This window comes from Glycine soja, chromosome 14 (genome assembly GCF_004193775.1).
Source record: "Glycine soja cultivar W05 chromosome 14, ASM419377v2, whole genome shotgun sequence".
Classification (NCBI taxonomy): domain Eukaryota; kingdom Viridiplantae; phylum Streptophyta; class Magnoliopsida; order Fabales; family Fabaceae; genus Glycine; species Glycine soja.
Genome location: NC_041015.1, coordinates 24,332,268 through 24,345,710, shown reverse-complemented (window position 1 = coordinate 24,345,710; position 13,443 = coordinate 24,332,268). Strand labels below are relative to the sequence as shown.

At 32.8% G+C, this 13,443-nt stretch overlaps 1 pseudogene; it reads left to right on the top strand.

Annotated features, from left to right (window-relative positions):
- LOC114384535 overlaps positions 1 to 13,443 on the top strand; it is a 29,118-nt pseudogene that overhangs the window by 14,604 nt on the left and 1,071 nt on the right.

Here is a 13,443-nt window from a genome sequence, read left to right as displayed (position 1 = left end):
AACTATTTGTTATCCATCGCTGTTGTTTGCGGCTTGCCTTTTCAATTATTCACTCAAACAATGTTATATGTATCTGTGACAATGAAATTAGGTGCAGAAATTCATTTCGCTCTTGATTCTGAATGATATACATTTTTATTTGATTTCTGTGTTTTTGTCACACAGTGTCTTCGTTTCTTAAGTGATTTTGATTTTGTTATGATATATTCTAGAGCTAATAGCTATGAAGTAGTTTCTTAACCATATACATTTTTATTTTGATTCCCTATTATGCCATGTGTTAAGGGGACTTGCGAATTGATATTTATGTTCTTTTCCCTCTGGGTTTGTTGTTGCTGTCTCATTCTATTCCTAGGACTCAGATGCCGATCTTTGACACAAATGGGGTTGTGAGTTTTATGGGAAAGTTTCTACCTTGATTGTTGTTTTCTTTGTGGGGTTAAGGTAACCATGATGGGTATGATGAAAGTTAGCATCTTTGTGTTTTTAACCCTGATGATCACAATGGGTTGTTATGGTGTCACAAACCCGAATAATCTCAGAATTCTGAATGATTTCAGAAAAGGGTTGAAGAATCCAAAGCTTCTCAAATGGCCAGACAATGGAAATGACCCTTGTGGCCCTCCTTCATGGTCTTATGTGTACTGTTCTGGAGGGAGAGTCACTCAGATTCAGACCAAGAATCTAGGTCTTGAAGGATCATTGCCTCCAAAATAGAGAAAGAGATGCCTTGATTTTTTACCTAATCGTTCAGCAATAACTACTAACCTTATATACAGCCTCAAGCAAAAAGTTGATCTAATTCTCTTATCCCAATCTGGCGTTTTGTTGTAGTTGATCATCTATTTCCTGCAATAATTTAAGTCCTTCTTCTCCATTGCTCGATAAGTTGATACTATGCTTAAGGAAACTCAAATCTGCCTCAAGAACTTGCAACCTTCCAATAAAATCTGAAACCAAACTACCAGTAGAAGATAAATCATTATTCCTACAGAGCGCAGGGGAGTTATGTCCATTGTATCCAAGTTCACCATTTTGCTTGCAAACTGGAGGTTCCTTGGATGAGGAATCATCACCCATGTCATCTGAATTTAATTTAGGAGAACAAATAGTTTCTTGCATTAGAATATTATTATCCAACTTCTCACAATTTTCCAGAGATTCCTTTTCATCTTTTTCAGAATTTAGCCAATTATCCCGAGATTGATGAATATTCAGGAAAAAGTAAACTTGCTTCTCCAACTTCTTCAAACGTTGGGAAATATATAACCTTTCATCTTGAAACTCCAATGGTGAATTTTTTACAGATTGAACATTCTGTTTTTCCAGAGATGTGGGTAGAACTTCATATTTGTCAGATATATTAGTATTTTCAGAAACTGACTTTCCAAGGACACTTTCATCCTTTTCAATGCAAATGATCCAATCCAATATCTTTCACCTTCATTTCAAAGTTTGTATCCACCATGTTTTCCAGCATTGATTCATCAGGGAACTTCTTCCTATATAACTCAAGCTTAGCTTCCAACTCTTCTATCTCTTTCTCCTTCTCAACAAGAAGGCAATTAGCTTTTTGCAAAGCTTCTATTTCATACTCAGACTCCTCATCCATCATGTGTACCCAAAACAATGTTCCAAGATTTTATAATCTATAGTCTATATACTGTATATAACTTTGATAATTTTGTATGAAATCACATTTTTTCTATTGTAGGATTGTAGGGTTGTAGGATTGGAAGTAGAACTGAGTTTTAAGTTTCCGATTGGAGTTCCTTTCTTATGAAAAAGCTTCTCGGCTATAAAGGAAAATGTAGGAATAGGTAGCTATGAGACACTCCCACTCTTAACTGATGGAGAATTTTGGTAGATGTAGATGTAGATTTTTTTTAATAAGTAAGCAACAACTTGTTTTTTGGGTATGATTTTGATACAGAGGCCTAAATGAAATCATGCATTAGTAGAGTGGAGGGACATGAAAGAATAACGTGTAATTGCTTCTCTGCAGCTTTGGTTAGAAAGATAAAATCTAATACCTAAGTAAAATTTCGGCACAAGATTTGAATTGAAAATATATGTTTAAAAAAGTTTTTTTTTCTTTGATTGTTCCTCATTTCTTAGGATAAAGTCGCTTATAGAGTATACATGGAGAGTTGGTTTAATAGTAAAGCGAAATGAACAAGGAGATGGAGAAGAATTTTTTTTATGTGGGAGGAGCAAATCTTTACTGAATTTTTTAATTTACTCTCATAAATTCCTCTTAGTAGAGAATGATGTGATGAATGAGTATGGAAGTTGGACAGCTCTCGTTTTTATTTATAGTAAAATCTGTATATTCTTTGCTTGTGGGAATTTTCCAAAAGTTTTGAAGATGCATAACTCCATTGAAGTTTTTGTTTTTTGTTTTTGGAGTTTAATGCTGGATAGATTAATAACTAGGATGAGATTATGTAACTCTAGACCATGAGGACACAAATTATTTGTCTCATGCTCAAAACCATCTAAGGTGTGGTCAATTGTATTGTATATGCTTGGATTTCTTTTGATGTTGGCTTTCTGTCTACATGTACTGCTCACTACCTTCAACATAGAAGGATGGTGAAAGGAAAAACCATTGAAAGGGTTTGGATGTTACTCTGGCATGTGGTGGTTTGGACATTATGACTGAAGAGAAATAATATTAAGTGTATAAGAGGCTCACTTTGACTTCTTACTATTGATTATGTCAAATATGTCTCATGGGTATGGTTAAAACCACAATCAAGGAATGTGATGTGAATCTTATGTTGTCGGATTGATAGGCTAACCCTTCGGCCTTGCACCTGCGTAGCTAAAGTGGAGGATGTGACTTTGCATATTGAATTTCTTTTTATTTTTTATTTTTAAATTTTGTGGGATGCTAACATGTTTCGCATGCTAAGTACAGTAATTGTATCATAGGTTCCTTACTTTGTGGTGCATGGATCATGGATGAACACTCCTTGTGCATTATCTATTTATATCCCTGTTCATAAAATTATTTTCTTATAAAAAAACAGGATAAATAGAAATAAAATTTTATTTGCATTTTTTTTCTCACTTATTCAAACATAGAGAACTCATGGTACTTATGGACCCTTTTTTGGTTCAAAATGGCATAAACTTACTTTTCTGCGTAAATGATTCTCAATTAGTACAATCGTTCCTGTACATTGTAACTGATTATTTTATCAAGCATTACTCCAATTAACCAATTAATAGTGACCCTTTTTTTATTATCAGTATTACCAAAATCATTGAGAGGTATCGCCAATGTCGTTACAGCAAGTCACACACTGGTGATTCAATGGAACACGATTCACAGGTTTCTTCTTTTTTGTTCACTAGTGATTCATTGGAACACGATTCACAGGTTTCTTCTTTTTTGTTTTTTATTGATAAATTTTAATTTATTAGAATATTAGTTTTGGAACACGAGTTAGTGACTATGACTAGAATTAATGTAACCATAAAACCGCTTAATTTCTAGTTGTTCAACACTGTTGTAAGCTCAATTTAATTATATAAATACGAGGTTATGCTTATATCAATATACTATTTTACCATATGTAAGCCCCTTCCACTTCAATACTTCCAAATTTCAAATAGTTCTCAAGATTATTTGTTTTCGATTATTCTAAGTGGATGAATTTGTGTTGAACTGTAGAATTGTTGGGATATGTGATTCTATTACCAGCCTAATAAAGCATGTAAAGTCTACTTGATAAGAACACAAAAAATAAGTGGTTAATTTGGCATTGATGCAAGCAATTTCGGCTTGGATTTGTAGCACACTTGCTCCAAAAAATAAGTGGTTAATTTGCTTTTTCTTTTTTGGCTATTAAGGTCATATATATATATATATATATATATAAAATACTAACTTGTCGTATATAATACTAACTTAATTTCCTTTTTTTTTTTTAAAGCTTGTAGCTGAAGTTCTTGAGAGGTGCTGAAATTGGTTAGGCAATAACAAAAGACACATTCCCCTGCTTTCATTTACTGGAAGTTCAAAGGTACTTCATCTCTCTCTTATTTTGATTAAACATTGTAATCTTTATTTTTATGTGTTTACAACGTACATTAAATTTTCATGATAGTATTTTTATGTTACGACCTCTACTAGTTAGCTATCAAGTGTAATTTATTATAATTTTTTGTAATTCATTGTTTTGTTGGTTCCATTGGTTTTTATTCTAAATACCTATTCTTATTTTATAACATATATGGTAGTAGTTGTAACATAAAAATTAGTATTGAATCTTAGGTTATGCTTCTTCCCCCACCAATTATTCCTTTTAGTTAGAATAATTATTATAGTTTTTCTTCTTAATTTATATTATAATTTTGTGGGGGACTTACTTTTTTTTAATACAAATTATACTATGTTATATTATCATAGTGTGATAAATTATTTTAATAAAATTGTTTAGGTATCTTTTGTAATGGATAAGTCATGGATTTCAAAGGCCAGAAACTCAATTGATTACTCCATTGGTTTGAGTAAATTCTTAGATTTTGCTTTTAAGAATGGAGCTGTAGGAGAAATGATTCGGTGTCCATGTCCAAAATGTGGATTTATGAAATGGCAAACTAGAGACATAGTTGAAGATCACTTGCTATATAAACCATTTCCTCAAAACTATGTTATATGAGATCTTCATGGTGAAAAGCAAGCATTAGAATCTTCTCAAGTGGAAGATGTTTTCCAAGATAGTGGTGTTCAACCTCAAAACCCAATGGAAATGATGATCAATGACGTATTTGAACAATATAGGCAACATGACCCTAATGTAGGTGCATCACAACCATTAAATGAAGATGAAATAGTAAATGATGAACCAAGAGAAGATCATAATGGCTTTTATGAGCTTCTAAAGGACGGGAGCCAAACATTGTATGAAGGAAGCAAGTACACAAAACTAGAATTTATAATGAAATTATATCATATAAAAGTTTTGTGTGGATTAAGCAATAAGGCAATGACTATGATATTGGATTTGTTAAATGACGCATTTGAAAAAGCAAAGTTTCCTCCTTCTATTTATGAGGCAAAGAAAATTATTAACAAGCTTGGTCATAATTATAAAAAGATAGATGCTTGTCCAAAACACTGCATGTTGTATTTGGGAGATGATGAAAAAAGTTTGGATGCTTGTAAGCATTGTGGTACATCTAGATGGAAACCCAACAAGAAGAAGAAAATAGCTGCAAAGGTTTTACGCTACTTTCCATTGAAACCAAGATTGCAAAGATTGTTCACATGTCGTAAGACTACAAAAGATATGAGATGGCATGTTTTGGAAGACAATAAAGATGGGTTGTTAAGGCATCCAAGAGATGGAGAGACATGGAAGACATTTGATTTAATCCATCCTGAGTTTTCTTCAGATCCTCGAAATGTTCGTTTAGGCCTTGCTACTGATGGTTTTAATCCTGCTAGGACCTTGAGTTCTACCTATAGCATCTGGCCAGTTTTCTTAATTCCATATAATCTTCCACCTTGGATATGTATGAACCACACTTCCTTCATTCTATCAATGATCATTCCAGGCAAGCAATCTCCTGGAAATAACATAGATGTGTACCTAAAGCCCCTTGTAGAAGAGTTATGTGAGTTATGGAGTGGTGTGGACACCTATGACTCATCCTTAAATGAAAATTTTAGAATGCGAGCAGCTCTTATGTGGACAATTAGTGACTTTCCTGGCTTAGGCATCTTATCTGGTTGGAACATACACACAGGATTGGCTTGCCCAACTTGCAATTTAGATGCGGAACCTTGTCGCCTTTGAAATTGTAACAAGTGGTGTTTTATGGGGCATCGCCGTTTTCTAAGTAGAAATCATAAATTTAGATTGAACCATGTTCGCTTTGATGGAAGCATAGAAGAACGAAACCCACCATTAAAATTATCTGGATCTGACATTTTTCGACAAGTGGAACATATTAATACTACATTTGGAACTGGAGCTATTCAAAATGGAACAAGAAAAAGATCTAGACAAGAAGTCACACAGTGGAATAAAAGAAGCATATTCTTTGAACTTCCATATTGGGAGTCTAACTTGTTACGACATAATCTAGATTTTATGCATATTGAAAAAAATGTATGCGACAATGTCATGTATACATTGCTCCATGAGAAGGATAAATCAAAAGACAACCTTAATGCTCGAAAAGACTTAAAAGAAATGGGCTTAAGGCCTGATCTTTGGCCAGATGATAATGGAAAGTATCACCTTGCTTTGTTTTCACTAACACGTGGTACCAAAAAGTTATTTTTGAAAACTTTGAAGACTATTACAGTACCAGATGGTTACTCAAGTAACATTTCCAGATGTATTGATGAGAAACTTAATAAAATATCTGGCTTAAAAAGTCACGATTGCCATATTATTATGGAACAATTGCTACCACTAGCAATTCGTAACTTGTTGGCAGACCATGTGACTTTTGTCTTAGTGGAGTTCTGTTCTTTTTTTAGAATACTTTGTGGTAAAACTTTAAATCTTCCAGAACTTCAGTAGCTCAAAGATCACATTGTGGTTACACTATGCCACTTAGAAATGTTATTCCCTCCATCATTCTTCACAGTTATGGTTCATTTAACAATTCATCTTATAGAGGAAGCAAAACTTGGAGGCCCAGTGCATTATCGATATATGTATCCAGTAGAGAGGTAAAGATTTAAATAATTTAAATTTATGATGTTATATTACAAATATCTTGCTTGTACACTCTTTAATTGTTAGTTATTTCTATAGGGAATTAGGTCACTTAAAATCCTTTGTGAGAAACAAGGCACAACCTGAAGGATCCATAGCTGATGGGTATTTAGCTGAAGAGTCTCTTACCTTTTGTTCTCGGTACATTGAAGATATCGAGACAAGGTTCAATAGACCTAAACGTGTTTGTGATAACCCAATTGATAATGAGACCTTTTTTGTGTCCTCTATCTTCCCACAAATTGGAAAACTAATAGGAGCTTGTTCAATGTTCACTTTAACTCCAATGCAAAAATTGCAAGCTCATCGATATGTGCTCCTTAATTGCACTATAGTCATACCATTTGTGGAGTAAGTAAAGTGACATAAACTTTTATTGTTATACTACTTATAAATAATAGTCATGTGTATTGATTATAATAATTAATTTATGTAGTGAATTTAGAGAATTCATAAAAAGGAGTTCAAGAGGAAGAAGACCTTCGTCTACAGAGATAGAGAAAAAAGTCAATAAAGAGTTTGTTGATTGGTTTAGAAAGCGGGTGAGTAGTCATTTAGTGGATAGGGATTTTTTTACCGTCTTTGTTTCAAACTCTAACTTCCAATTTTTTTTAGATTATGAATCCAGATACAATGAATGAAATGTCTACTAATCTAAAGTTTTTAGCACGAGTACCCTTGGAAAATGCAACAAGATTTACTGCATATAATATTAATGGGTTCAAATTTCGAACCTTGGCTCGAGAAGAAGGATTAAAAACACAAAACAGTGGTGTTTTCTTAACATCTAACACATCATGTGTTTCAAGTAGCGTTGATGGCAACTTAAGGCAAGCAGATTTACCTTATTATGGGAAGTTGGAAGATATCATTGAGATTAACTACTATGGTCGATTCTCTGTTATTCTTTTTAAATGTAAATGGGGTGATACTACACGAGATAGAGGGTATAAAAAGGATTGTTGGAATTTTAATTGTGTTAACTTTGATAGATTGATTCATATTGGTGATCGTGAAGAACATGAACCATACATTGAAGCATCTCAAGCACAAATGGTGTATTATGTAGATGATGTAGTCAATGAAGGATGGAGTGTTGTTGTACACATAAAGCCAAGAGATTTATATGACATGGGAGAAGAAGTAGAAGAAAATGCATATGAAAATGAGCCATACCAAGAGCAACAACTTGAACAATTTTCTAGGCTTGATGATCAATATGTACAATTGGCTACAAACCATCTAAATGATGATATAGTTGATTGAATTGTAACTCCTAAAATAGTAAGAAATTCACATTTGCCTAAATATGATATAGTTGATTGACTTATAAATGTTGTTATTATTTCATTTGTTAATTATTTTAATCTTGTTTTAATTTTGATAGTATGTCATCTTAAATTTTATTATTCTTTATTTATTTTTCTCTTAATATTGTTGTCATGAATATGTAGTCATGCCAAAGGTGAAGCGTTTTATAAATCCACAAAAATCAGCACCTCAACCACAATGTCCCTCACCAAGTGATTCCACACAAGCTCCTGAAGTCCCAACTGGTAATGTCCCTCTTTCTCATGAATCAACATCTGAAGTTCCAGCAATGAATCCTGAAATTTCTTCCCCACCAAGTGATTCCACACAAGCTCCTGAAGTCCCAACTGGTAATGTCCCTCTCTCTCATGTATCAACATCTGAAGTTCCACAAGAAGATGAAACAACTAGACGTCATGTTGGGCGTGAGTCTACACACTGTTGGACTGTTGAGGCAATAGGTATACAAGTATTGTATTTTATTTTTATTTTTGTAATTATCATCATATGAAGTATATTACATTTTCTTATTAAGAAATTCTTTTATTGTTAAAGACTCTGAAGAAACGATCAAGAAGATTAAGGTGAAAGTTAGGGGAGTCAATAGCTTACCTAGGGAGTTACGCATCATTGTGAATTTTGATGACCAAGGCCAAGCAATTGGTGAAGCACAAGCCTTGCTTGCAGGATTTCTTGGAACACTAGCAGCTGATTGCAAATTATTTCCTATGGATTATGATAGATGGTCTGGACCTTCAGGCGTACCTAAAGCTTATTTTGATGATTGCTTTGAAACAATTTTAAAGGTATGTCAATTAGTTATATATAACTTTTTATATCTACACCACTTAGAAACCTTATCTTTACTATTTTTCATATATATATATATATATATATATATATATATATATATTATTTTGCATATGATATTTGATAAATTTGTCTTTTTTTTAGCCTCGATTTTTATTTTAAGATTAATGAAGCTGGTGCAAAACGGTATTGCAAATTGAGTATGGGAAGAAAATGGGTTGAAAATAGGCAAAGCTTATGGAATGAATTCAACGATCCAACCAAAACAAGAGATGAAATCATAAAAAATGTGCCGATAGGCATAGATAAAGATCAATGGGCTCGTTTTGTTCATTATCGTCATAAACCATCCACATTGGTACAATTAGATTATTTTAATTATTGAATTGTTTTTATAGCTAATTATATGATTACTATTACAAGTTGTAAACTTGAAATTGCTTTGCATATAGGAACTTTGTAGGGGAAATAAAGAAATTCGAAGCAAGCAAGTTATTCCACACACTGGTGGATCCAAAGCTAATCCTAGAAGAAGAAATGAGTTGGTAATGACACTAAATGTTAACTTTTACTAATTAAAAAAGTTCAATGTTTACTTACTTTTTATTTATCTTAGTTGTTAGAAACTGGGAAGCTACCAAGTCGTGGACAATTATATATTGAAACTCATAAAAGGAAAGATGGATCATTTGTAAATGAAGCAGCAAAGACTATATCGGTATGTTTTTCTTTAGTAACATTGTTTTCAAGGATTGTGCTTAATGTTAAAACTTTTGTAATTCCTTTTATTACATGTTTGCAGGAACAAATTGAAGTAGGATTGACTCAAAGCATAGTTGATGAATCTGAAGTTTCTCCTCTTGATGTTGTTGGTAGAGTGTTAGGGTTAGAGCACTCTGGGAGAGTGCGATGCATGGGATTAGGAGCTGTTCCTTCTAATACATTCAGGAACACAAGACTTCGAGCTTCTAGTCTGAGCTTTTCTTCATCTGGTGTTGGCTTTCCATCTTCAAACCAATGGCAAGAGAAATACAACAATTTAGAATCAGCTTTTAAGGCCTACATGATAATGAAGGAAGGAAGGATCCCTGAAGAATTAGCTAGTTATTTCACTCCTGATCAAACACATGTAAGTAATTAATATGCATACATCATTATGTATATGTGAGGTATCCTAAAACTTGTTAGTATAATACACAATGTACTCTTAAAACTGTTTTACATATGTCTATAGTTTATTAATTTATTCACGCATATTAGTTAGAAAATATATTTTGTAATTGGTACGTGTGTTTATTAAGCTAATTAATTTACAGTTTTGTAGGTAGATTTTATAGTTAATCAACAATATTAAGGTAGAATTTTATTCATTTTGGCTAGCTCTTAATACTCTTTATCTCAAGTTAGGTCTTTAAGTAAACATACATGACCAAGGTAATAACCATGCATAAGTTTAGAATATTAAAACAATTGTTTAGAATTGATTATTTTTATTGATGGTCATTATGATTTAGTATGTGTGATACACCCTTGTATATAGTATATGTGACTAAGTGTTTTTACTTTTCTTATTTCAGCTAAATGATGCTTCAAGTGTTCCTAATACACCTTTGGATGCAAGAGGATCTTCTGGTGCTAGCAATCCTTAGTTTGCTTATAATGTATTTTGGATTTAAAGTTTAGTACAATACTAATATTACTTTGTTATGAATTTTGTGTCATACTTTGATTTACAATAGAAATTTAAATTATAAATCTTTGAACTATATGTTATTATTTTGGTTATTGAAATATAATTTTTACGCCCTCATTATGAGTTTTTTTATTACATTTTTTTATCGATATCATAAGAAAATGAAAAATTATAATACATGTAGATTATGAAACTAAAATGAGTATACAAAATCATTATATACAAGAAAATAAGGAGAATTAGAAAATCAATTGTAAAACATCTATTGCTAGCATGATTTAAAAAAAAAAACCCCTCTATAGTATAGTTTTAAAACCTCTTTTAATAAACCTCCGCATTTAGCTTAGGTTTAAAACCTCCTACAAAAAACTTCCATATTTAGTGTAGGTATAAAAACCTCTTCCAATAAACCTCCACAGTTAGCGTAGGTTTAAAACCTCCTTTAAAAAACCTCCACAGTTAGCGTAGGTTTAAAACCTCTACAAAAAAAATCTCTGCAAAATGTTCTCAATACCAGAGGTTTTCGAAAACCGCCGCTAATTGCTTGTGGCGAATCTAACTGCGGAGGTTTTTGAAAACCTCCGTAATTTATTTTGCGGAGGGTAAAAACCTCCACTAAACGAAAAAATAACCTCCATTATTTAACAGATTTGTTGTAGTGTGAAACTCCTTCTTCAATGGCTTATTCCCTAGTGGATGGCGCCTCCTCTTCTCCTTTGTCTTCCGCTGCATCTCCATGGTGGAAAATCACCATTAAAGGACCTCATTGAAGCTCAAAGATCCAACCTCCATAGAAGCCACACAAGCAAGCTTCCATCAATTTGAATATGATGTGAAGCTTGAAGACATGGAGACATTCTTTGGTCAATATGCCAAGGTAATATTTTAGGATTGGTGCCATGTTTACTTTACAACATTTTAGCTAGAGAGCATTATAGTAACCTCTCTCTATTGTTGTTGGTTTTGATGCATGTTATGTGACAACTGGCATGAAAACCGTATAAAAGTTCACTTGATCTCTTGATATGAAATTGGAGCACAATCACTATGCTTTTTATAAACAAATGTCTTCAGCATTTAAAGAGATATGAAATTGGAGCACAATTGCTATGCTTCTTATAAACAGGTTGTCTTGATATTTTAAAAATAAAATCTGAAATTTGATTCCACGGATTAATCTTTACATGCTTCAGATTATGTATTAATTTAATGATAAATTTTTTTGTCAGATAGTCCTGGCGGTATGAAGTACTTTTGATGATTTATTTTACTTTTTATGTAACAAAAATGAAAAATTCTTGTTTTTCTGTTTCAGGTTAACAGTGTTCGGTTGCCTCGCCATGTTGGAGACAAAAAGTTCTTTTGTGGCACTGCCCTTGATGAGTTCTCATTAGATGAAGAAAAGGAAAAAGTTTTGAAGCAAAGTCTGGTCTATGCGGGGGCTGAGCTAGAATTAAAGCCAAAGTAAGAATGCTTATAGTGATTTGATAGATTCACTGACCATTGTCCACTTATAATTAAAAAAGTTTATTTTTATTTTTTGTATACTAGAGTAATTTCTAATGTTAGGGAAAGAGAAGGAGGATAATCCAATATTTTCTGTCAAATTCCTATTTAATAAAATTTATATTGCAATAAGATTTGCAATTATTTCAATATTTGTAATAAGAAAAATGCAAATTGATAGTAACTGATTTAAAGCCCGTGGTGCTCTTGGCATTACATTGAAAATTTGAATTTACTGCATTTAGCCTGCAATGTTGGTTTTGTTCTAACATGAGAATTTAGGATATGAGACTGTCTACACATGCATATAGTCTATTATTGTTTATGTTTACATCCAATTTAGGAAGGACTTTGATGCACAAAGAGAAAAGGAATTAGAAGAGCATGAAAATTTTCGGCCACCTGTGGGTTCAGGTCATCAGAATAACACAAATACAGAAGCAAAGTAAGATACTGAATTCTTTTAATCCCCACCCTACCACAAAGTAAAAAAGTTTATCAACTGATTGTCTTTGTATGTGTTTATCGCAGTTACCCTAAGGGCTTACTTATAGCCTTCAAACTAAAGAGCATTTCTGACGAAGTTCCTTCGAGTCAAAATAACATTGATAAACAAGCCAATGGTAGTAATTTTGTCTCCAAAACAGATCAACAAAATCCGTCTGAAATTGCTGCCAAGGACAGTGATCAAAAGATATCAGAAAATGTTGAGAATTATAAAGAAAACAATGGAGTGAGTTTTGGAAAAGAGACACAAGGTGAAGAAAAGAGCAAAGAAACTGATGGAAAAAATTCTGCTGCTGCTCACAAGGACAACAAGGATGTTGTCTCACGTGAGGATTTGAAGTGTGTCTTTGAGAAGTTTGGTACTGTGAAGGTAATTGGGTTTTCCCCCTTTCTCTAGCCTCTTGTTTTTTGTTCAATATTTTAGTTATGTTTGAATTGGTTGAGACTGGTATAAATTCTATATTTTTGCCTGTTCAGTACATTGATTTCAAGATTGGAGAAAAGTCAGGATACATTTGGTTTGAAGAACCTGAAGCTGCTCAGAAAGCTCGTGCTGCTGCTGTTCTTTCTGAAAAGGAGGGCTTAGTTGTGAAGAATTATATTGCTACTCTAGATCCAGTGACTGGTTTGTTTTACATCTAATTTAGTTTCTCAAAACAGTTATTCAAGCTTTTGTTTCATGTGTATTTTTTTGATAAAAACTCACTTCATGTCTTGATCAACAAAATTACTTTCTAACCTAGTTAGTTTTTCCTTCCATTTTCACCAAGAATGATTTGCTCGTCACATGAGCTGGTACAATTTCTCAGTTTCATTTGTTCTCTCCCTTTTTTTTGTTGGGAAACATGGAAGGAGAGGGGCCGAGGGTAG